Source organism: Malaclemys terrapin, chromosome 3 (assembly GCF_027887155.1).
Source record: "Malaclemys terrapin pileata isolate rMalTer1 chromosome 3, rMalTer1.hap1, whole genome shotgun sequence".
Lineage (NCBI taxonomy): Eukaryota > Metazoa > Chordata > Testudines > Emydidae > Malaclemys > Malaclemys terrapin.
In genome coordinates this window covers 148,531,207-148,554,772 of record NC_071507.1, presented here as the reverse complement: position 1 = coordinate 148,554,772, position 23,566 = coordinate 148,531,207, and positions in this window count along the sequence as shown.

Here is a 23,566-nt window from a genome sequence, read left to right as displayed (position 1 = left end):
AAATGCCCATGAGTGGTTTTTCAGATAAATATCTCTGTTTGCATGTACTGTAGTTATGCAAGGGTCAGTCTTGTAAGGAAAAACCTACAGTAACAAATCTATCAGAACCTCACTGCAGTTTCTAATCCTAACAATATCCCAAATGACAGTATGGGCTAAACTGTAGTTTGTTAAAATGAATCAAATAGTTTAAAGTTAAAAATAATAAAAGTATGAGGTGGAAAAAAGAGAACAATTTGGAAACATAATAAAGTGTCAGTTCTTGTGGGGAAAAAAAAAAAAAAAAAAGTATAATAATGCACAGTTAAGGTCACCCAAATAACCTCAACTCTGCTCATGTTGTACTGCAATGAGAACAATAAAAACTTTGAGATGAGTTAATCCATTTATGGAATAAAAGTTCCATATCAGCAGCAGCTCCAAGAAAATATAATCTTGTTTATACAGAACTAGATAGTGATACCCTTAGTCACACTGCTGTATCTTACTTCTTGAATACACCCACTAAAATCAGTGAGACTATACTAGGAGTAAGGTATTACTCAGTGTAGTATCATAGTCTGGCCCACTGAGGTTGTGAAGACACTAACTTTCTTGATGTTCATACATTCCACAGAAGATGACATGCTTTGCTAGTTCATTACTCAAAAAAAATCACAATTAAAAAATCATTCCTCATTTTTCACATGTTGCCACTGACAAAGATATTATTAGACACAAAAGTGGTAAGTTTAGAGATATAAACCTCCTATGCTAAAATCATAGCATTTTACAATTGACATAGAAAGAGAAATGTAGTAGAGAGTGTAGTGACTAAGTACCATACTTGTTATATGAGACACATGTGCACAAAACTAGTTTTAAATCTAATGCCATGTGGTTCATATTTTGGATACTGCACCTTCAAAGTCTAGGAATCCAAGGTTTTTTCTAACATGTAAATTGCCTACAGCATTATACTTCATGAAGACCTTAGAAAAGTCCCTTGATCTCAAAATTGGCCCAGATCCCTTCTCTAGTACTAACCCAAGTAACTGGCTGGGGATGCATGCTCCCACAGACTACATAACAGTGTGGGAGCTAATCTCCAGATTTGACTGAGCACAAGGCTGGGATAGTCCTGAAGCCCTAATGCATCCCCTCCATGAAAGCAGAGAGGGAGATCTACATATTCTGATCCCACCTTGCTGTGATATCTCCAGGCCACCTCCAACCTGCCCAAATACATTTTTGTCTGGCATACGACCACTAATAAGAATTTTGAAGTGGATTGATGTTTTTATGATGGAGAGATGGGGTAGGGCTAAAAATCAGGTTTAGAATCAAAAGCTAAGTATAAACTTGAGGAAACGGCTGTATTTTAATAATGACAAAAGAATATTGGCATGTTGACTTATGTGGGTACAGGTGTTGAAACAAATCTGTCAGATCTTACTCATCTTTTATAAACTTTACATCTGACCTCAGTGTTAATAACAGACCTGAAATGCCTGCACATGCCCACAGGGCATTTTGAAACTGCTGTTTTGGCAATATTCAACTTCCAAAAGGTGACCTATGTCTGAAAAATACAAAAAGGCTGCTGCTGTTCCATACTCCATTAAAAATGCAGAATGTCACCTATTCAATAATGCAGAACAGATTGTTTATTAAACATTTAAATCTGTAAATATTAATAGAATACATGGCAGTCTTTTAACTAATAGGAGAAGTAGTGCACATTACCTAAACAGTCTCAGCAGTTCATTGGAATTTACTTCTGAAGTTTCACACAGTTAATGTGTTACAAAGCAAAACAGAAGTGATAAAAGACAGTTGTTTGAGGATATTTTTGTGGTTCTTTGTAGGTAACACTAAGGGGGGTAAATGGGATTTTCTGGTAGAGGTCCCCTGGGAAGGACACATTCCTAATTGGGATCTAACAAGGTAATATGGCTGGAGTCGACCTTGGCTCACTAAATGGGAATGGCCTATATACTCTAGTTAAGACACAACAGGTTAGATTGTCTATTGCAGTCCAGCCTGTTTGTACCTTTCAGGCAGCATAAAGGGTCCAGAAAGGACATAGAGCTCATTATCTGAATATTCTCCCAATTGTGGGTAGTTTGTTCTGGTGTATGCCAGCATGGTTGGCTAACACGCCACAACTGCTGCCTAGGGGGAGGCTGTGTGTGTCTAGAGTGCTATTGCATTCTAGCTACTCTTGGCTAATATAATGACCTCTGGAGGGGATAGAACCCTGAGGGTGTTCTAAACTATGCCAGGGCCAGAGTAGTACAAAGCCCCAAAATCAGAGACCCACAACTAGCTTCTCAGTAGCCATCCCCCTTTAGCTGAGTTAGTAGATTCTGGGTATATCTAACCCAAGATTGTTAGATTAGTCCAAAAAGAAAACAAAAGGGATAGCCTATTTGCAAGAAACCCTCAGAACAGCGAAGGAACTTTGCAAACTTTAGAGAGATTGGAGCAAAATGAAAGCAGTTGTGATCTTAATTCACAAAAATACATCCTGATTCTCTTCTTGAGTTCCCTGGCCTAAGAGGACCATCACTGAACCTCACCTAAGTAGTGTGAAAATGTGGAATATGTCCATCCTTTGATTTGGGCACCACAGAGTTTCCAGGGATGGTGCCTGGTTGGAGAGAGAGTAGCTACTGTCGGTAGTATCCTTCACTATAATAGTGTTGGTTATCCCATCTACAAGCAGGGGTTGGGGTTGGGGTTGGCAGGGTTGGGTGGGCAATAACAGTAGAACTCTTAAAGGAGCTATGATACCAGTGAGGATTGGAGCCAACTCCCCATTCATCTGTCCCCTCCCCCAGCCCCTCCTCTTAAGAGATGTTTAGGAAAACACTGTGAAATGAACCTCATCGATGATTCCTGGCCACTTGTCTGCCTCACTCAGGCAGCAGGATATGACTTGGCTCTTAGACTAATTGTAAGCAGTGTTTTGAAAGATAAAGATGGCTGGGGCAGTACATTCTGCTACAGAACTGTACAATAGGAACCAAAAGCTATCCATTCTGCATCAATAATATTGCATGTGTCCCAGATGAGCAACCTTCCCACTTTCAATATCTGGTCATTTTCTTTTATTGTTGATGACTTTAGCCATACCCGCCTACCAAAGATATATCCAGCAGCATCTTGCAAGTTTGAAGGCTGTGCCCTGAGGGCCATTAAAAAGGTATGAAAAATTCAAGCTTGTGCATTTGGCAGAAATACAGTGGAAACAGCAGGGAATACATTTTTTCCTCCCCCAGGCATAATTTATATTCACATATTGATTGTGTTCTAATACAGAACTCTGCACTGGAGAATGTACTCTCCTATTCTAATTATAGTGCTCTGTATACAGTACACCCATTAAAGCCAGTGCAAACAATGTAATGTGAATAGCGTGTGTTCCTTCCCCCTTTCTCTTATCCCATAGCAATACAAATAGACTAATCTCCTTTTCCACCCCCTTTCAGTCTTCCCCCATGGGTGATATAGAGAGGTTAGTTTCCAAACTACCTCTCTATCTGATCTGCCAGATAAGGAAGGTCCTCAATTAACAGTGAATCTTGCAGAGTTTTCACTCTGTGAGAAGTCCCTACCCCAGCTAAAAAACAATCTGACACTATCTTATTTATTTTCTTAAAAAAACACAAGGGACTTAATTCTGATTCTACACCAATGTAAATTAAAAGTAACTTCAGCAAAATCAATGGAGTTATATCAATTTAAATTGTGTGAGATGAGATTCAAGTCATGTGCTGGTTTGGAGTGAGAAGCATCTAATAGCCATAATTTGATCTGGCAGACTAATTTATATAGATGGTGTTTACTTGGCTGACCCAGCTAATGAAAAGCGGGGAGGTATCCTAGTTCTAAAATTCCTCAGTTACTCCAGGTTTCTAAGATCATGTCAGATACAATTCTGTGGAAACCAGTGGAAAGTCCCAGCTTTTTAATAGGGTGTCTACTGTAGAACCGTTAAACATGAGCCAAATATACAAGACCACGATAGTACATGTGCCTAACAGAGGGTTAGCTACCATTTCCAAATTGTATGCCATGCTGGAGATTCAGAGCATAAGTGACAGCAAATGCCATTTTCCCCAGAAGTTGTGCAACACCTCAGGGATGACCGTATTTATCCTGTCTAGCCTTTGCCATACTAGCTTACGGTGCTCTGCAACATTAAAGTAGAATGTAGTATAGTACTTGGGTTAACTTATAGCGTGTCTGGAGAAGGTCAGGATGTTGAAGTAGTTAACAATTCTGAAGTACAATAGTACAGAGAAGGCTAGGAAGTCTGAAATTTGAGAGGAAAAGATCAGTAAAACTTCTAATTAATTTGATATGTTCATTTTTATTAATCAGCATTCGTGCATTGCATTCTTTCTTCAAAGCACATTTTATATTATGAAATAACAGAAGCTAAAGCTACAGGAAAGTAATTTCTTTTGAATTTGCACCAGTCTCTGGATTTCCTCCCACTGGATTCTTTCAATATTTTTCAGTTCTATTCTCCATTTCCTTAATTGTATTTCACTCACTCAGTTCTATTCGGTTTCATATAATCTTCTATAACTGCATATTATTAACACCACAATGATTTTCATTTCTTCATCACCCCTTTGATTTCTATATTTTTTTAATTTCTAATTTCTGGGGGGGGTTAGTTCTAATTTTTAATTGCTAGGCTTCTTATTCTCTGCTTCACTAACTGGATCCTTTCTTCTTTCCCAGTTTACAAGCTAACCTTTTTATAGTCACTTAACTCTGAAAGAGCTTATGCTTGTTGCCTTGTTCTCTGCTTCTTTTCCATTGCTTTCTGTATTGGCTGCTCATTTATTCTCCCTTTCATATCATCTCTTTTTTAGCAATCATAAGTTTGTCAAATTCTACTTTTAGATAATTATCGTTAGTAAATTAAACCCTCATTAAGCACTGTACCCTAGCAGCATAAGCTTGGGACTCGGAGTCAGGACCTGATTCTGTGGGTAGCTGTGGGCAAGCCACTTGACCTTTCTGCACCTCAGATTTTATCATCTATAATATGGAGAGAGTAATATTTAACATGCCTATATCACAGAGACAGTGGAAGAAATAGTTGATGAGTCAAATTCCCTGCTGCCAAAAGCCAGTGGAATTATGCCAACAGAGAATTTTGCCCAGTGTTGGTACAGCACTTCAAGGATGTGAATCACTGTCATTATTATTTTGTATTAATTATTTTCCAAGAGTAATGTACACATAGCAATGCAATTCCAGGCTATAATTCTAACAAGGGTTCTTAGGGACTTTAAATACAGAAAACAGATTTTGCTTGGCTTGTCACTAGAATCTTCAGATTCAAACAGTTTTCCTCTCTAACCCTGCCCACATTACATTTAGGAGAAAAACTGAATTCAAGACTATTCAGCTACTAACTTAACCTTTCAAACAATAATTTAAAGTGAAAAGCAGGCAGGACTAAACTTCGCTGAAACCTGCTGCCATCAGAAGAATGCAGATGGATTGGGATAGGTTGAGGAAATGGGCAGGTAGGTAAAAGATGACGTCTCTGTTTAGAACATTGTAGTAATGAATCAATGGAGATCCAGCTAGAAATCAAAAACCTCATTAAATAGATTGGAATAGAGTTAGATGGGGTGGCATCCTGCTATGCCAATCCACTCCTTTTGTGTACTCTGTATCATATTTTAGTTTACCAAATTTTTTTTAATTATTTTTATTTTCCCCTGTCAGTTCTGCAAAGCAGCACAGCTAAGAGAAAGGGAGCTGGATTCTGCTGCTTCTTGTTTATCATTAACAAAATACTCCTGGGGAAATTCTGTGTCACTGCATGCCTGCAGAATTCATGTCCCCCAAACATTTCTTTGCTTCCCTGCAAAAAAATGACTTTCTGACAGGGAAGCAAAGGGAAGCCGCAAGAGCAGTCGTGCTCCCTCCCCAGCAGTATGGGCACACTGTTTTGGGCACCTGGAGCAACCGGTGGAGAGGTAAATCACTGCAGGGTGGGTAGGGCTGGGGACACCCAGGTGGTGGCTCCTACCCTGTGCCAGGCTCAGCTGCGAGTCCCGGCTGGGCTGAGGCAGGGGAGGATGAGACTTTCTCTTCCCCAGCAAGGAGCAGCTGGAGCTGGGGCCAGGGCCGAGGCTGGGTCAGACCCACTCCCCTGAAATCTCCCCCAGCTGCAGTAAGCTCCACACACCCCCCTCACTTCCTGTCATCATTGCTCCTCAGCTGCGGGGGGAGGGGTTACTGTATGGGGAGCTGCTCCCCTGTCTGCCCAACCCCTGTGCATGCAGACCCACACATACCCAGACCCTACCGCCAAGCCTCACCCCCCTCACCCAGACCCCCCCACCAAGCCCCCTGCATACAAACCCCCACCCTGCTGAGCCTCACCCCTTACATTTGGAGACTCCTGCACCTGGACCCAGGGATGGCTGCAGACACCAGCACAGCAAGCGCGTGCCTGGGGTGGCAAGCCGCGGGGGGGGCGGGCTGCCAGTCGCTGTGAGGGCAGCAGTCAGGCAGCCTTCAGCGGCGTGCCTGCGGGAGGTCCATTGACGCCGCAGTTTCAGTGGCAATTTGGCGGCGGGTATGCCGAAGCCACAGGACCGCGGACCGCCCGCAGGCATGCCACCAAAGGATGCCTGACTGCCGTGCTTGGGGCAGCAAAAAACATAGAGCCGCCCCTGCCTGGACTATCTCAAAGAGCCCCCTTCATCCCTACCCCACTGAGCCCCAACCAGCTGCACCCAGACCCTCACCCCTTCAAGCCCCATTCTCCCAGAACCCCCATGCTGAACTGCATCCCCCCACACTTAGACCCCCCCCATGCTGAGACTCAATCACCTTCACCTAGGCTTCCCTGCAGAGTACTTTTGCTCCTGCACCCAGAACTCCCCCAATGTACATCCAGATCCTTGCACCCAGACCCTGCACTGAGCCACCAACACGCAGATTGCCCCACACAGAACCTTCTCACCCCACACCTGGATTCCCCCACACTAATCCCCTCCACACTTGGATCCTGCTGGACTGACCCTGCCTGTGCATACCTGGTGCACTTGCTGCCAAGGGGCCCCAGGGTGTTTCTGGAGCAGGCCTGGCCCTTGAGCTGTGTCAGGCTTGGGTGCAGCATCACTGCTGAGTCCTTGTCCTGGAAGGGGGAGGAGCTGCAGGATGATCTTCCAACTCCATGCAGCCAGCGGACTGTGCTCCAACTGCCATGTTGGAGCCTCCACATTTATTGACAAAATTTGCAGAATTTTAAAATATTGTGTGCAGAATTTTTAATTTTTGACACAGAATTCCCTCTGGAGTAAGTTGATGCAGCAAACCAAACAGTATTTGTGTTGCCTCCTAAAATAGAGCCAAGTAGTCACCTGAAAGAAACTTTGTTTCTTCTAATATATCTTTTACTTACTGCACAGGAGTGATGCGAGAATAAATTCATTAACATTCGTAAAGAGCTTTCACTTCAGATAGAAATGCAAAGCTATGCTAATACTATGGAAAAGCAAAGCTTTCTTATTCGGGCTTTGCATTCACTTTTTGTACTCTTCTAGGCTACCCTTTATTTCAGATTGCTACTGCTGCCTTTCACTTTTCAACATCAGGTGTAATTAAGGGATCCACAGCAGGTGCTTGGTTACGTTATCCTCACTCTCTGCTTTGTACAGCATAGAGTTAGATCAGGGTCACTTTCAACAGTGAGATGTCTTTGGCAGCTGTCCTAGGGTTTTTCAACATATTATAATAAACAGATAAGTTTCAAGTTTGAAAAGTCACTCAATAAATACTGTTTTAAACATGTAGTCAGCATCACAAACATGGACACAGTAATGCTTTCTAAATTTGCCTGTGGTAGCAATCTTAGTGTATGTTTTTCCAGCACTTCTCCATACTGAATGAAACAAAAATATGAGGTAGTCATCCAGGATGCTGAAATAATAATACAAATCCCTTAGCCTTACATTGTAGCACGTGATTTCATCAAGAATGAACAAGATGCTTGGCTAAAAAAAAAAATCTCTAGCCGGAGTCTAGATCATCCCTCTGACATATACACACAGAGAATACCCTCTGTGTACAGGTTTCCCGACTACTGCATGGAAGAAGAGGTCTTCCTCTTCTAAACATCCACAGCTATAGCACTGGGGTGGGGGAGGGGTATCTAGTAAAAGGATGTCTGCAGAAGGGAGCAGTAATTATATTCTTCACATTTCAGCCAGGAGTGTGAAACACAGGTGAGGTCACTATTAATTGTTTTTCTGTTAGGCAAGCTCCAGGTGATACTCCAGCAGAAGCAGTGACTCTCCTTTCCATTTCTCCACTCTCTTCCTGACGAGTAAGTGTAACCCATGTGCCTAATAGGGAGATTTCTCAGAGATCTACTGGGGGTGGATAGGAATGAGTTGTGTCTGGGTCACTGTTGCTAGGCAGATGCACAATGAACTCTCCACACTCAGAAGTTTCCGGATTTAGGTGTGGTACTTTTGGGTATGCTCAATAGGTTCCCTGTTGCTGGACTCACTCCATGAGGGCAAGGGCTCAGGGCAGCTGCTTTTCAAAAGGAAAGGCCATGTGCCCTGGATGAGTTGAGAGAAATTGAGCCCAGGAGCAGAAAACAGTCTGTTTTCCCTAACTCTGAAGCATTTTGCAGCAGGCTAGTGATATTGTTACCCTCCAAGAGGAAAGCCCTGGCAGAGTTAATTGTAGAAACAGGAAATTGGGAGGGAAACAATTTTACTTTATTTTAATTGTATACTTTAAATGTTGTGTAATTTTAGCCAAACTGTTTTAGTTAAATTATCTCAACTAGTATGATTCATCAACTTTTCTCTTATTTAAATGTGGTGATGGGGGGATGGAGGGGAAGTCATGAGTGTGGGTGTCTGACACCAGAGGGGCAAACATTTTCCCCAAGATTTGCCCAGCTGGCATATGTGATACACCCAGACTTAGGTCTGGTCTATACTACCCGCCTGAATCGGCGGGTAGAAATCGACCTCTCGGGGATCGATTTATCGCGTCCTGTTGGGACGCGACAATCGATCCCCGAATCGGCGCTCTAACTCCACCAGCGGAGGTGGTAGTAAGCGCCGCCGACAAAAAGCCGCAGAAGTCGATTTTGCCGCCGTTCTCACAACGGGGTAAGTCGGCTGCAATACGTCGAATTCAGCTACGCTATTCACGTAGCTGAATTTGCGTATCTTAAATCGACTCCCCGCTGTAGTGTAGATGTACCCTTAGGTGACCAACAAAATCATAACAGAGAAACAGGAACTTGGTTGTCATAGAGGTTGCTTTAACTCTCTACTCCTGGGGGAATCTTTTTTTGTTGTCTATATATTCTTGCTGATAGGTATTTTGAAATAAATTACCAAAATATTTTAAACTGGTGTGATTATATTGTGTTATTTTGAAAAATAAACTTTTTTTAAAATATTGTATGCAGAATTTTTAACTTTTTGGTGCAGAATCCCCCCCCGGACTAACAGAAGAGTTTACCAAATACCAGTCCGTTACAGCTGTGCTTTTGTGAAAAACAGTTGAATACAATGAGTTACACATGTCAGTAAGGCATAAACAAAAGATAACAAGATTGCGGAGATGGAATTTACAGCAGAGTATGGCCTACGGGGCATTTATTATTGGTGCTAATGCACAAAAAGGAAAGAAGTGACTATTCACGCTGTCTTTGCAACATTGCCAAGATGACATATTTTGCAACATCACTGTAAGCTTGTGACCAGAAAGAGACAACAAAAAGCAATGCCCTAAGTTGCCCAATGCTAGTACAAGTTTGCCAGGTCTGAGTGTCTGATAAGATTGTGTGCTGTGCTTGTGTTTGTTTTTTCCCAAGCAGCGAGGTTGCAAGTGAAAGTCAACATCAGAGATGGAAGCTGCATTTTCTACTTTGTACTATGGTTTTCTTTTCCCTTTTTGTGTGTTTGTCTTTTGTTTTTAAAGTCTGAAAACAAAACAAGCACCAATAACAGCTCCAGCCCTTCATAGCTAGCTTTGTCTCCTTACCCCAGAAAGGACAGTTATTACCATCTTTAATACCATCAAAGGTATTTTTCTTTCTAAAAACTCCTCTCCAACTAAAGGGAAAAGGAAAAGGGATATTGCTAAAATGAAAGCCGTATTTAATATCTTACATTTCAAATGCTTTAACTGTTTTTCCTTCTTTTCTCTGTCTTTAAGGGTATGTTTGCCATAGAACCCTAGAAAGGTCGGGCTGGATAAGACCTCGAAGTCAAGTCCAGTTCCCTGCACTGGGCAGGAGGACCAAGTAAACCTAGGCCATCCCTCACATGTGTGTGTGTCCAACTTATTTTTAAAAGCTTTCAATAATGGGGACTCCACGACCTCCCTTGGAAGTCTATTTTAGAGCTTAACTATCCTAATAGTTAGAAAGTTTTTCCTAATATGTATTCTAAATCTCCCTTGCTCCAGATTAAGCCCATTACTATTTCTCCTACCTTTAGTGGACATGGAGGACAATGACCACTGTCCTCTTTATCAGAGCCCTTTACGTATCTGAAGACTGTTATCAGGTTGCTTCTCAGTCATCTTTTTTCAAGACTAACCATGCCCTTTTTTCCCCCAACCTTTCCTCATAGGTCAGGTTTTCTAAACCCTTTATCATTTTTGTTGCTCTCCTCTGGACTCTTTCCAAATTGTCCAATCCTTCCTAAATTGTGGACACAGTACTCTAGCTGGAGCCCCACCAGCGATGAGTAGAGTGGGACAATTACCTCTTGTGTCTTACATACAACAGTCCTGCTAACACACCCTGCAATCATATCAGCCTTTTACAGGGCCACCCGGGGGAGGGGGGCAAGTGGGGCAATTTGCCCCAGGCCCCGGGCCTCACGGGGACCCCCACGAGAATATAGTATTCTATAGTATTGCAACTTTTTTCTATGGAAGGGGCCCCCAAAATTGCTTTGCCCCAGGCCCCCTGAATCCTCTGGGCAGCCCTGGCCTTTTAGGCAGCTGCATCACATTGACAACAAGTTTACCATTCACTGCAGGGGGCATTGGATCAGGCCCATTTGAACACCACGGATGTTATTTAAACAACAATCGGGAATGATTACTGAAATCAGTAGAAGCAACATTTTATTGTTTTTCCATCTCTTAAAATAAAAATTACTTTTTTTCCATCGGGCCCATCTAATCTTTTCCCCCAGTTTTGCATCATACTCGCCTGCGAAACTCCACTTCTCAAAGTACCTCATGCTGCTGGCAGAAGTCTCACTCCTGACTGTTTCGTGGTTGGGAGTTTCTTTTAACAGGTTATGCCACTCTGGAAACAATTGGAATATTTCCCTTAAAAGTGGTTTTGAATGCTCAATTTCTCTTTGCTGTTCTCACAGACTTTCTTCAAAGGTTTTGTGCTTTCTCATTAAATGTGAAATAGAGGTCAAACATACTGGGAAGTAATTTCTAGTTCCATTCTTCTGCACTCTTTATTGTCTCTCTTGTCATTCTCCTGATTATGTTTACCTGCTCATCAAATGCCATTGCCAGTTGCTTAGCACTCTCCAGCCGAGGTTTGCCAACTGTGTTTTATTTCAGCCCATTTTTTCCCAACTCATCCCTCAGATAGGAAATGATACCACAGTTTGTTCATCTTATTTTCTTAAACAAATGTTACCATTGTCTTGTTTATTCTTCAAACAAACTCCTATCATCACAACATAAGTAGTCTCATTTGATTTCAGTAGGGTTTATGAGTAAGGCTAAGATTTTTGTCATGGATATTTTTAGTAAAAGTCACAGACAGGTCAGGGTCAATAAAGAAAAATTCATGGAAGCTGTGACCTGTCCCTGACTTTTACTAAAAATATCTGTGACAAAATGAGGATCTGTGGGTGCCCACACCACCTGCAGTGGGGCAGCTGCGCAGGGGCTAGGAGCTGTGGGGGGTCCCCACCACAGGTTGGGTGTTGGAGCTCCTCCCCCTCCCCATGGCTGGGAGCTGCCAGGGCCCCCACCACCTGCAGCAGCTGGGGGCTGTGGAGTAGCCCTGCCTCCCAAGGCTCCACAGGTCCCCCCACCAGCCGCAGCAGCCGGGAGCTGAAGGGTACCCCCACCGCCCACAGCTCTGGGGGCCCACAGCAGCCAGGAGCTTGGGGGTTCCCCCACCACCAGCAGTGACCAAAAGCTGCTGGGTTTCCTTGCTGCCCACAGGGGCCGGGAGCTGTGGGGTTCCCTTGCCACCCGCAGCTCCAGGAGTGCCTGCTGCAGCTGGGAGCCCTTGGCTCCCCCGCAACCTGTGGGGGCTGGGAGCTCGAGGGTTCCCCAATGGGGGCCAGGTGCTGCAGGGTTTCCCCTACCACCTGTGGCAGCTTGTAGCTCCGGGGGCCACCAGAGGCGGTGGGGGTACACTGTAGCTCCCTGCTCCCATGGGTGCGGGAGGGATGCTGCAGCTCCCCACTGCTGCTGGCTGAAGTCACAGAGGTCGCAGAAGTCATGGATTCCATGACTTCTGCGACCTCCAGGACTAAATTGTAGCCTTATTTATGAATAAGGCAAGCAGGGTTTGGCATGAGGTGTCATCTTCAAAGCCTGTTTGGGAGCAGGCCCTGGTTCTCATGGGGAACTTCAATTACCTCAATATCTTCTGGGAGAGCAGAAGTGGGTGGCTCTTGCCCTTTGGAATTTAGCAACACCTGACATTTACTGGTCAGTTGCAAATCAGTCCAGGACTGGGAAGTCAACTGTCAGGGTGGTGGTTGTATAGGTTTGCCAGTATTGTAATACACCCAAAGGTGGTTGCCATTACACAACTCCCTGATGTCACGGTGTCTGGACTGTTAAGAAGCAGGACACAAACCCCAAACTGGCTGTGAGTTCTATACTTAGATTTCACCAACCAAGTAACAAGCATAAACTCCTCAGGCACTAGACAGCCTTACCATTGAGTCACAGACAGTCCCCTTGGGCATTCTGATCTGTCTGTCTACCCAGGCAAGCTTGAATCTGTGATTGATGTAAAGTGGCCATCTAAGATCACAAAATATTCAGGTTACTCTCAGTCCCAAAGGACCACTCATTTACCCCAGGTAGGTTTGCACCTTGGATCTCACACCAAAGACAACACTTGTAGTCAATCCTGTTACAAACTAATGATCCGCTTATTAACTGGGGGGAAATGAGTTATTTACAAGGTTAAAGCAGGTAAGCATACACGCACAATTGAGATACAATCTTAAATTCAAAAGGTGATAGAAGCTTCTACAATCACCAAGCTTTTATGTCCTTTGTGGCTAACCCAAGCCAAGCAGCTTGAGATCTCTTGCTTATGTTTAGGAATCTTTGCCACTTGAAGTCCAGACAATGTAGAGAGACCCCGACTCCTTCTGGTCAGGGATTTTTATTCCCACCTCCCTAGAGTCCAAGCTGATGGGACAAGTGCTTTGGCATGTAACCTCTTTTTTGGGTGGATGGGGAGAGCAATCAACAAAGTCTTTGTTCGACAATGACCCATTTGGATTTAATAGTCCTGTCTGATTGGAATCCAGCATTGTGCATTAGGTGGAGCTTTATTTTTCCTTTTTGAGTCACATAGCTTCAGAACAAGCATTTTACAGTTATAAAGCAAACAAGTAAGTATTACCATATAGCGTGGGATGCAAATATTATAACTAGACTTAATACAGGCAGCATTCTACAAGCATTCCATAAAGTCTAAACACCAAACACATTCTTATTACAGTAATATCTATTTTAATTATACTAACTCATGGGTAAGCCAGACTGGTCTCCAGGTACGCATTTCTTCTGCAATATGAAACGTCAGAAAAACCTGAGTCTCTGGATTAAGTTTAGAAGTATGAGCAACAAGGGTGATATCGTGGTGGGAGTCTGCTATAGACCACCAGACCAGGGGGAGGAGGTGGATGAGACTTTCTTCAGGCAACTAACAGAAGTTACTAGATCACAGGCCCTGGTTCTCATGGGGAACTTCAATCACCTCGATATCTTCTGGGAGAGCAATACAGCAGTGTGCAGACAATCCAGGAAGTTTTGGAAAGTGTAGGGGACAATTTCCTGGTGCAATTGCTGGAGGAACCAACTAGAGGCAGAGCTCTTCTTGACCTGCTGCTCACAAACAGGGAAGAATTAGTAGGGGAAGCAAAAGTGGATGGAAATCTGGGAGGCAGTGACCATGATATGGTCGAGTTCAGGATCCTGACAAAAGGAAGAAAGGAGAGCAGCAGAATACGGACCCTGGACTTCAGAAAAGCAGACTTTGACTCCCTCAAGGAACTGATGGGCAGGATCCTCTGGGAGACTAACATGACAGGGAAAGGAGTCCAGGAGAGCTGGCTGTATTTTAAAGAATCCTTATTGAGGTTGCAGGAAGAAACTATCCCGATGTGTAGAAAGAACAGTAAATATGGCAGGCAACCAGCTTGGCTTAGCAGTGAAAGCCTTGCTGATCTTAAACACAAAAAAGAAGCTTAAAAGAAGTGGAAGCTTGGACAAATGACCAGAGAGGAGTATAAAAATATTGCTCAGGCATGCAGGAGTGAAATCAGAAGGCCAAATCACAATTGGAGTTGCAACTAGCAAGGGATGTTAAGGGTAACAAGAAGGGTTTCTACAGGTATGTTAGCAACAAGAAGAACGTCAGGGAAAGTGTGGGCCCCTTACTGAATGGGGAAGACAACCTCGTGACAGAGAATGTGGAGAAAGCTAATTTACTCCATGCTTTTTTTTTTTTGCCTCTGTCTTCACGAACAAGGTCAGCTCCCAGACTACTGCACTGGGCAACACAATTTGGGGAGGAGGTGACCAGCCCTCTGTGGAGAAAGAAGTAGTTCAGGACTATTTAGAAAAGTTGGATGAGCACAAGTATATAGGGCAGGATGCACTGCATCTGAGGGTGCTAAAGGAGTTGGCGGATGTGATTGCAGAGCCATTGGCCATTATCTTTGAAAACTCATGGCGATCGGGGGAGGTCCCGGATGACTAGAAAAAGGCTAATGTAGTGCCCATCTTTAAAAAAGGGAAGAAGGAGGATCTGGGGAAACTACAGGCCAGTCAGTCTCACCTCAGTCCCTGGAAAAATCATGGAGCGGGTCCTCAAGGAATCCATTTTGAAGCACTTTGAGGAGAGAAAAGTGATCAGGAACAGTCAGCATGGATTTACCAAGGGCAAGTCATGCCTGACTAACCTAATTGCCTTCTATGATGAGATAACTGGCTCTGTGGATGAGGGGAAAGCAGTGGACTTTAGCAAAGCTTTCAATATGGTCTCCCACAGTATTCTTACCAGCAACTTAAAGAAGTATGGGCTGGATGAATGGACTATAAGGTGGATTGAAAGCTGGCTAGAACATCAGGCTCAACAGGTAGTGATCAATGGCTTCGTGTCTAGTTGGCAACCGGTATCAAGTGGAGTGCCCCAAGGGTTGGTCCTGGGGCCAGTTTTGTTTAATATCTTCATTAATGTTCTGGAGGATGGCGTGGATTGCATCCTCAGCAAGTTTGCAGATGACACTAAACTGAGGGGAGAGGTAGATATGCTGGAGGATAGGGATAGGGTCCAGAGGGACCTAGACAAATTAGAGGATTGGGCCAAAAGAAATCTGATGAGGTTTAACAAGGACAAGTGCCGAGTCCTGCATTTAGGACGGAAGAATCCCATGCACTGATACAGACTAGGGACCGAATGGCTAGGCAGCAGTTCTGCAGAAAAGGACCTAGAGATTACAGTGGACAAAAAGCTGGATATGCATCAACAGTATGCCCTTGTTGCCAAGAAGGCTAGCGGCATTTTGGGCTGTATAAGTAGGAGCATTGCCAGGAGATTGAGGGACGTGATCATTCCCCTCTATTCAGCATTGGTGAGGCCTCATCTGGAGTACTGTGTCCAGTTTTGGGCCCCACACTAAAAGAAGGATGTGGAAAAATTGGAAAGAGTCCAGAGGAGGGCAACAAAAATGATTAGGGGTCTGGAGCACATGACTTATGAGGAGAGGCTAAGGGAACTGGGATTCTTTAGTCTGCAGAAGAGAAGAATGGGGGGGGATTTGATATCTGATTTCAACTACCTGAAAGGGGGTTCCAAAGAGGATGGATCTAGACTGTTCTCAGTGGTAGCAGATGACAGAACAAGGAGCAATGGTCTCAAATTGCAGTGGCGGAAGTCTAGGTTGGATACTAGGAAAACGTTTTCACTACGAGGGTGGTGAAGCACTGGAATGGGTTACCTAGGGAGGTGGTGGAATCTCCTTCCTTAGAGTTTTTAACGTCAGACTTGACAAAGCCCTGGCTGGGCTGAGGTCCTGCTTTGAGCAGGGGGTTGGACTAGATGACCTCCTGAGGACCCTTCCAACCATTATATTCTATGATTCTATGATTCTCAGTGTCGCTGTTCAGTGAGGCCTTGGGCCTTGGCATGAGCTGGCAGCTGGTCTGCCAGCCTCACATCTGAAATTATGTTGGGATTTCAGAGGATGGGGTTTCTGAGGTTTGGAGCAGTCATTGACAGAACACACATCCCAGAATTTTTCCCACTGAGGGAGTCAGTGAATATGTAAACCAAAAAGGGACTGAGTAGTTGCAGAATGGTGGTGTAGTGCACCTTTGGGTGTCTGAAAGCTCATTGGTAATGCCTGCAAACCTGTCCAGATGCCAGTGTAGCTAACACAGTTTACATTATCATGGCATGTTGTACTTTGCACAATATATGGGCAGTTTAAAGGGGAATACTTGCAGAGCAAGCAGGTAGAGGAAAGAGATGGTTTTCAAAGCCTGTACCGGCAGCTGCATCCCACCTATGTGCACACTGTTCCTAGTTCCTGATGGGCAAAGGAAATTTGTGATGCTATTTGCTTGCACACTGTTGATCAGTGTGGAGGCAGAAGTGACTTGGGACTGTGCCAAGGGACACTATTGTGACAGTCTGGTGCTGCTGGAAAAGCTCCATAGAGCATTGCCACATATTTGTGTTGTGACATAGCTGGGAGGGTTTCAATGCCCTGCAGCCAAAGTTAATGTACTAACTGAAAGCAGACAATTGGGTATCAAGGACCCACCACGTTTGGCTGTGGCTTTGTGCTTGGATACTTTTAAGCCACTTTAATGACTTTTTAAAAATATATGTTAACAGCTCTGTTTCAGGGTGCTTTATGGGCAGCACTTAAGCATTGTTAAAGTAATTTTCAAAACAGTCCTATCAGGTTTTAGGAACGGATTCACACATTCCTTCTTCACAATGTTTTCTGACACCATTGCTCACCACACTTATTGGGTTCTATACATGAGTGTAGCAGGGTGGACACCCGCTCCTGCCTGGAAGGGCCTGAAACAGCCCTGGGAAAAGGCTGGGGCAGGGAAGGCTGAGCTCATTCGGGGGAAGTGGCTGCAGCTGGGGCCATGCCCCAAACAGACTCAGCTGGCCCTATAAAGGCAGGGAGCCAGGAGCTCAGACAGAGTGTCTCTCTGTGTTCAGAGGGAGAAGGGCCTGGCTGTAGGGAGCTAAGACAGAGTACCTGGGTGGAGCAGAGCTGAGGAGCTCCAGCCTGGAAAGCCCCAGGCTGCAGCCTAGTATTAGGCCATGGGGTACTGGGGGTTGCAGAGGGTAACCCAGGTGTAGGCCAAGGCAGCAGGTCCAAACCCTCCTTGCCAGTGAAGAGTAGGCTGTTACTGCAGTCTGCCCCGGGCATGGGGCTAGACGATGACTGGCAGTAGCCTGATACTGAGCTGAGGTGCGGTTAGTGGGTGGGGGTTCCCCTGGGAGGGGAGACCCAGTGTGTGTGGGTACTGCCAGGGGGCAGCACCCAGAGCAAGGGGCACCGGGGTCCTGGGAGGGACACGGGAGCCAGTAGGAGGACAAGGTGGATCACCGGCCTGCAGAAGGCACTCTGGGCTGGATTGAGCTGATTCCCCAGACAACCAGCAGGAGGCACTGCAGGGGTGAGTCTGACCCCTTACAATGAGTATTGCAAGTGTTGACTGATTGGTGGGGGTGGATGAGGAAGATTCATAATAGCACTGCTCAGTTTTAGATATCTTCACTGTTAATTTATTTTTATTTCCTTCATGTGTATTAGAGAGACAAGGTGAGTGAGGTAATATCGTTTATTGGATCAACTTCTGTTGGTGAGAGAGAGAGAAGCTTTTGAGCGACACAGAGCTCTTCTTCAGGTCTGGGAAAGGTACTAAGAAGGGCTTGGCTACACTTGCGAGTTTCAGTGCAATAAAGGAGCCCCGGGCGCACTAGCTCACTACCACACTGGCAAGGCATGTAGAGCGCCCTGACTAGAGCGCTGCTGGTACTCCACCTTGGCGAGTGGAATAACATTTGCTGCGCCTTGGCTACAATGCCCGGATGTCAGTGTGAACGAGGTGTTGCGTTACTGTGATCTGATCGGCCTCCGGAAACGTCACATAATCTCCTTAAGTCAAGTGGCCACTCTTGTCATTGTTTTGAACTCCTGTAGGAATGCGGAAATGCCCTTTCAAAGTTCCATTTCTGACAGCTGGCATGTAAGCCATTACGGTGGAATGCTGTGTGAGAGAGAGGCGGGGGGGAGAGGGAGGTCTGCTGCTGTCTGAACTTACAGGACAGCATGCTGACATGCTCTCAGCCCTCCAAAAAAACCCTCTCTTCCCCCCCCCCCCACATACACACAACACACTCCACTCCCACCCAAGCCCTCCCATTTTAAAAGCACGTTGCAGTCACTTGCATGCTGGGATAGCTGCCCATAATGCACCACTCCCAATGCCACTGCAAGTGCCACAAATGTGGCCACAGCTGTGCGCTTGCAGCTGTCAGTGTGGACAGATTACAGCGCTTTCCCTACTGCGCTCTATGAAGGCTGGTTTAACTCAAAGAGCTCTACATCAGCAAGTGTAGCCATGCCCTAAGAATGTCACAGCTAAATACAAGATCAAGCAGATAGTTTAGCATAATTAGTTATTCTAAGGGACCATTCAAGATGAAGTGGCTCATTAACACCCCTCCTAACCATAGGACAAAAAGGGTTAGATTGTTGTAATAAACCATAAATCCAGTGTCCTTCTTAAGACCATTATTTTTAGTGTCTATCAAAGTTATGAATTTAAGCTCCTGGGCTCGTCGTTTGAAAGTGTTAGTTTGTGCAGGTTTCCTTGGAGGATGAGTACTAATAGGTCAGACATAGTGAGATCCCTTTGTGAGAAGTGTTCACCCACAGGAATAGAATCATAGAAGATTAGGGTTGGAAGAGACCTCAGGAGTCCAATCTAGTCCAATCCCCTGCTCAAAGCAGGACCAACACCAACTAAATCCTCCCAGTCAGGTCTTTGTCAACCTGGACCTTAAAAACCTCTAAGGATGGAAAATCCACCACCTCCCTAGTTAACCAATTCCAGTGCTTCACCACCCTCCTAGTGAAATAGTTTTTCCTAATATTCAACCTAGAACCCCCTCACTGCAACTTGAGACCATTCTCCTTGTTCTGTCATCTGCCACCACTGAGAACAGCCTAGTGCTATATCCTCTTTGGAATCCCCCTTCACGTAGTTGGAGGCTGCTATCAAATCCCCCCTCACTCTTCTCTTCTGCAGACTAAATAAGACGGTTCCCTCAGCCTCTCCTCATAAGTCATGTGCTCCAGCCTCCTACTCATTTTTGTTGCCCTCCACTGGACTCTCTCCATTTTGTCCACATCCTTTCTGTAGTGCAGAGCCCCAAACTGGACACAATACTCCAGTGCCAAATAGAGGGGAACAATCACTTGCCCCGATCTGCTGGCAATGCTCCTACTAATGCAGCCCAATATGCTGTTGCCTTCTTGGCTCCAAGGGCACACTGTTCACTCATATCCAGCTTCTCGTCCACTGTAATGCCCTTTTCTGAAGAACTGATGTTTAGCCAGTCGATCCCCAGCCTGTAGCTATGCACTGGATTCTTCTGTACTAAGTGCAGCACTCTGCTCTTGTCCTTGTTGAACTTCATCAGATTTCTTTTGGCCCAGTCCTCCAATTAGTTTAGGTCAGTCTTGAGCCTATCCCTATCCTTCAGCACATGTATCTCTCCCCTCAGCTTAGTGTCATCCGTGAACTTGCTGAGGTTGCAATCCATCCCATCATCCAGATCATTAATGAATATGTTGAACAAAATGGGCCGCAGGACCAACCCATGGGGCACTTGATACCAGCTGCCAACTGGACATGGAGCCATTGATCACTACCGGTTGAGCCTGATGATATAGTCAGCTTTCTGTCCACCTTAGCGTCCATTCATCCAGCCCATATTTCTTTAACTTGCTGGCAAAAATACTGTGGGAGACTGTATCAAAAGCTTTGCTAAAATCAAGGTATATCACATCCACTACTTTTCCCATATCCACAGAGCCAGTTATCTCATCATAGAAGGCAATCAGGTTGGTCAGGTATGACTAGCTGTCATAAATATAGAGAGAAGGGTAGCATACAATGCCTCCTTGGCAGCTGTACTGAATTGCCTTACCTGTAAGGGTTTAATCAGTTCAAATAACCTAGTTGGCACCTGACCAGAAGGACCAATGATGAAAGAAGATACTTTCAAATCTGGATGGGGGGAATGATTTGTTTGTGGCTCTCTTTGTTTGTTCCCCTCTCTGGACGGAGGGAAAGACCAAGCAAGTACAACATCTCCTGAAAAATATACCTGGACTGATCCATCTAAAATTACAGAAATTGTAAGTAGGGCAAGGAAACTCGTTAGGCTATCTTTTGTTTTGGCTTGTGAATTTTCCTATGCTACAGAGGTAGTTTTATTCCTGTTTTTGTAACTGTGAAGCTGAGCCCAGCGGGGAATCTTCAGTGTTTAAATCTTTTTATTATCCTGTAAAGTTACCTTCATCCTGATTTTGCAGGTGTGATTCTTTTATTTTTTTTTCTTTCTAAATAAAGTTCTTCTTTTAAGAACCTGATTGATTTTCAGTCTCCTGAAGACAAAGGGTCTGGCCTGTACTCAGATTGCTAACCAATTAGTTGGTATATTATTCTCAAGATGCCCCAAGAAAGATGGTAAAGGGACTTTGGGGGGGGGGATATTTTGGGGAGATAGGGATTCCAAGTGACCCTTCCCTGAATTTTTGTGTAAATCACTTGGTGGTGGCAGCAATACTGTCCAAGGACAAGGAAAGGAATTTGTGCCTTGTGGAAGTTTTAACCTAAGCTGGTCAAATATAAGCTTAGGGGGTCTTTCATGCGGGTCCCTATATCTGTACCCCAGAGTTCAAAGTGGGGGGGAACCCTGACACTTGCCGTTGGTGAATCCATGTTGACTGTTCCTGATCACCTTCCAAGTGCTTCAAAATGGATTCCTTGAGGACCTGCTCTATGATTTTTCCAGTGACTGAGGTGAGGCTGACTGGTCTGTAGTTCCCCAGATTCTCCTCCTTCCCTTTTCTAAAGATGAGCACTATATTTGCCTTTTTCCAATCATCCGGGACCTTCCCCAATCGCCACAAGTTTTCAAAGATATTGGCCAATGGATCTGCAATCATATCAGCCAACTCGCTCAGCACCCTTGGATGCATTGCATCTGGCCCTATGGACTTCTTTATGTCCAGATTTCCTAAACAGTCCTTAACCTGTTCTTTCAACAGTGATGGCTGCTCATCTCCTCCCCATACTGTGTTGCTCAGTGCAGCAGTCTGGGAGTTGACCTTGTCTGTGAAGACTGAGGCAAAAAAAGCATTGAGTATTTCAGCCTTTTCCAAATCATCTGTCACTAGGTTTCCTCCCCCATTCATTAAGGGTCCCACACTTTCTCTGACCTTTTTCTTGTTGCTAATTTACTCACAGAAACCCTCTTGTTACCCTTCACATCCCTTGCTAGCTGCAACTCCAATTGTGCTTTGGCCTTCCTGATTACACCCCTGCATGGTCCTCCCGAGTCATCTGTCCAATTTTCCACTTCTTGTAAGCTTCCTTTTTGTGTTTAAGCTTACTAAAGATTTCTCCGTTAAGCCAAGCTGGTCGCCTGCCATATTTGCTATTCTTTCTGCACATCAGGATGGTTTGTTCCTTTGCCCTCAATAATATTTCTTTAAAATACAGCCAGCTCTCCTGGACTCCTTCCCCCCCCCCCCCAACCCCGCATATTAGCCTCCCAAGGGATCCTGCCCACCAGTTGCCTGAGGGAGTCAAAGTCTGCTTCTCTTAAGTCCAGGGTCCGGGTCTGCTGGCAGTGGGGGAAGGGCACAACCCCAGAATAGCTTGAGTCACTCCGCCCTACCCTTCCAGCAGCCCCCTCCCTTCCAGAAAGCAACACCCCTTCTGGGAAAGCAGCAGCCCTTCTGTGCAGCTCCCAGATGTTCCTCTGCTCCCGCCTCTGCCTCTCCCTGCCCACTGTCTCAGGTGCTCTGCAGGAAGGGGGCTGGGCACACAATATGACTGAGCAATCTGTGCAGGCATGTTGGACCCTGCATGCCCCCCCCCACAAAGTGTCGCCTCTGCCCACAGGTGATAGGGTGGTTTTTGTCTTATCATTTTCCCTGTGTGAGTTAATTAGCCTAATATCCTACCCCATTTTCACTTGTGTTCACTATGTTAGAAATGCAATTGCTATTAACCTTTTTGGTGAAAGCTGAAACAAAAAACTTCTGCCATTGCTACATTTTCCTCCTCCCCATTGAGTAATGGACCTACCTTGTCCTTGGTCTTCCTTTTGTTTCTAATGCATTTGCAGAATGTTTTCTCATTACCCGTTATGTCTCTAGCTAGTTTAATCTCATTTTGTGCCTTGGCTTTTCTAATTTTGTCCCTAATGCTTGTTTATATTCATCCTTTGTAATTTGAGCTAGTTTCTACTTTTTCTAGGACTCTTTTTGAGTTTCAGATCATTGCTCAGTATAGGTCGCTATGACTGCTGGCAACAGGAGGGTCAGGGACCTTTATACCTTTTGGGTAAGGGTCAGGTAGCAAAGGGATCAATGCATTGTTGGAATGGCCCTGGAGGATTATTAACTGTGACCTGATACACACCCTTTGCCCTCTTCCACACTGTACTGTACAATAGATATGGGGTCAATTAACAGCAGAGGTATGTACATACCCATACCCTCATGCCTGCTAGGTTTTGCACTGCGCACTCTTCTTCAGGAACGTGCTTCAGGGCTTTAAATGTGGACAATACTGGGGTTATGGCTCAGCAACACACATGTAAACCATGTACAGTCACAAGTGTAGATATAGCCTTTGGAAAAGGAATAAGTAGTAGGAGTTGAATGCTTCAGAAATGGTCATTATGTTTTTATACAAATGTCCCTGGGAATAAAAATAATGGAAATTCTAGTTAGGCAGAATTTTCTCTCATCTAAACAGAGGGAGTTAACATTTTTCTATTAGACGATACCTCTGTTTCAGTAATGAATAAATTAGTGATTACAACAAAGCATTGCAATATGAAGAGGGTACTATTATCCTGTCTCAATTGTTTGTTAGAAATTAAAAAATATTTTAATGTTGTTTTAACCAGCCTGTTTACAGAGTACAGAAAGTTTGTTTTGTTGTTTTTTTTAAATTGTCTTTTTGCTAAAAACATTGTGGTTTT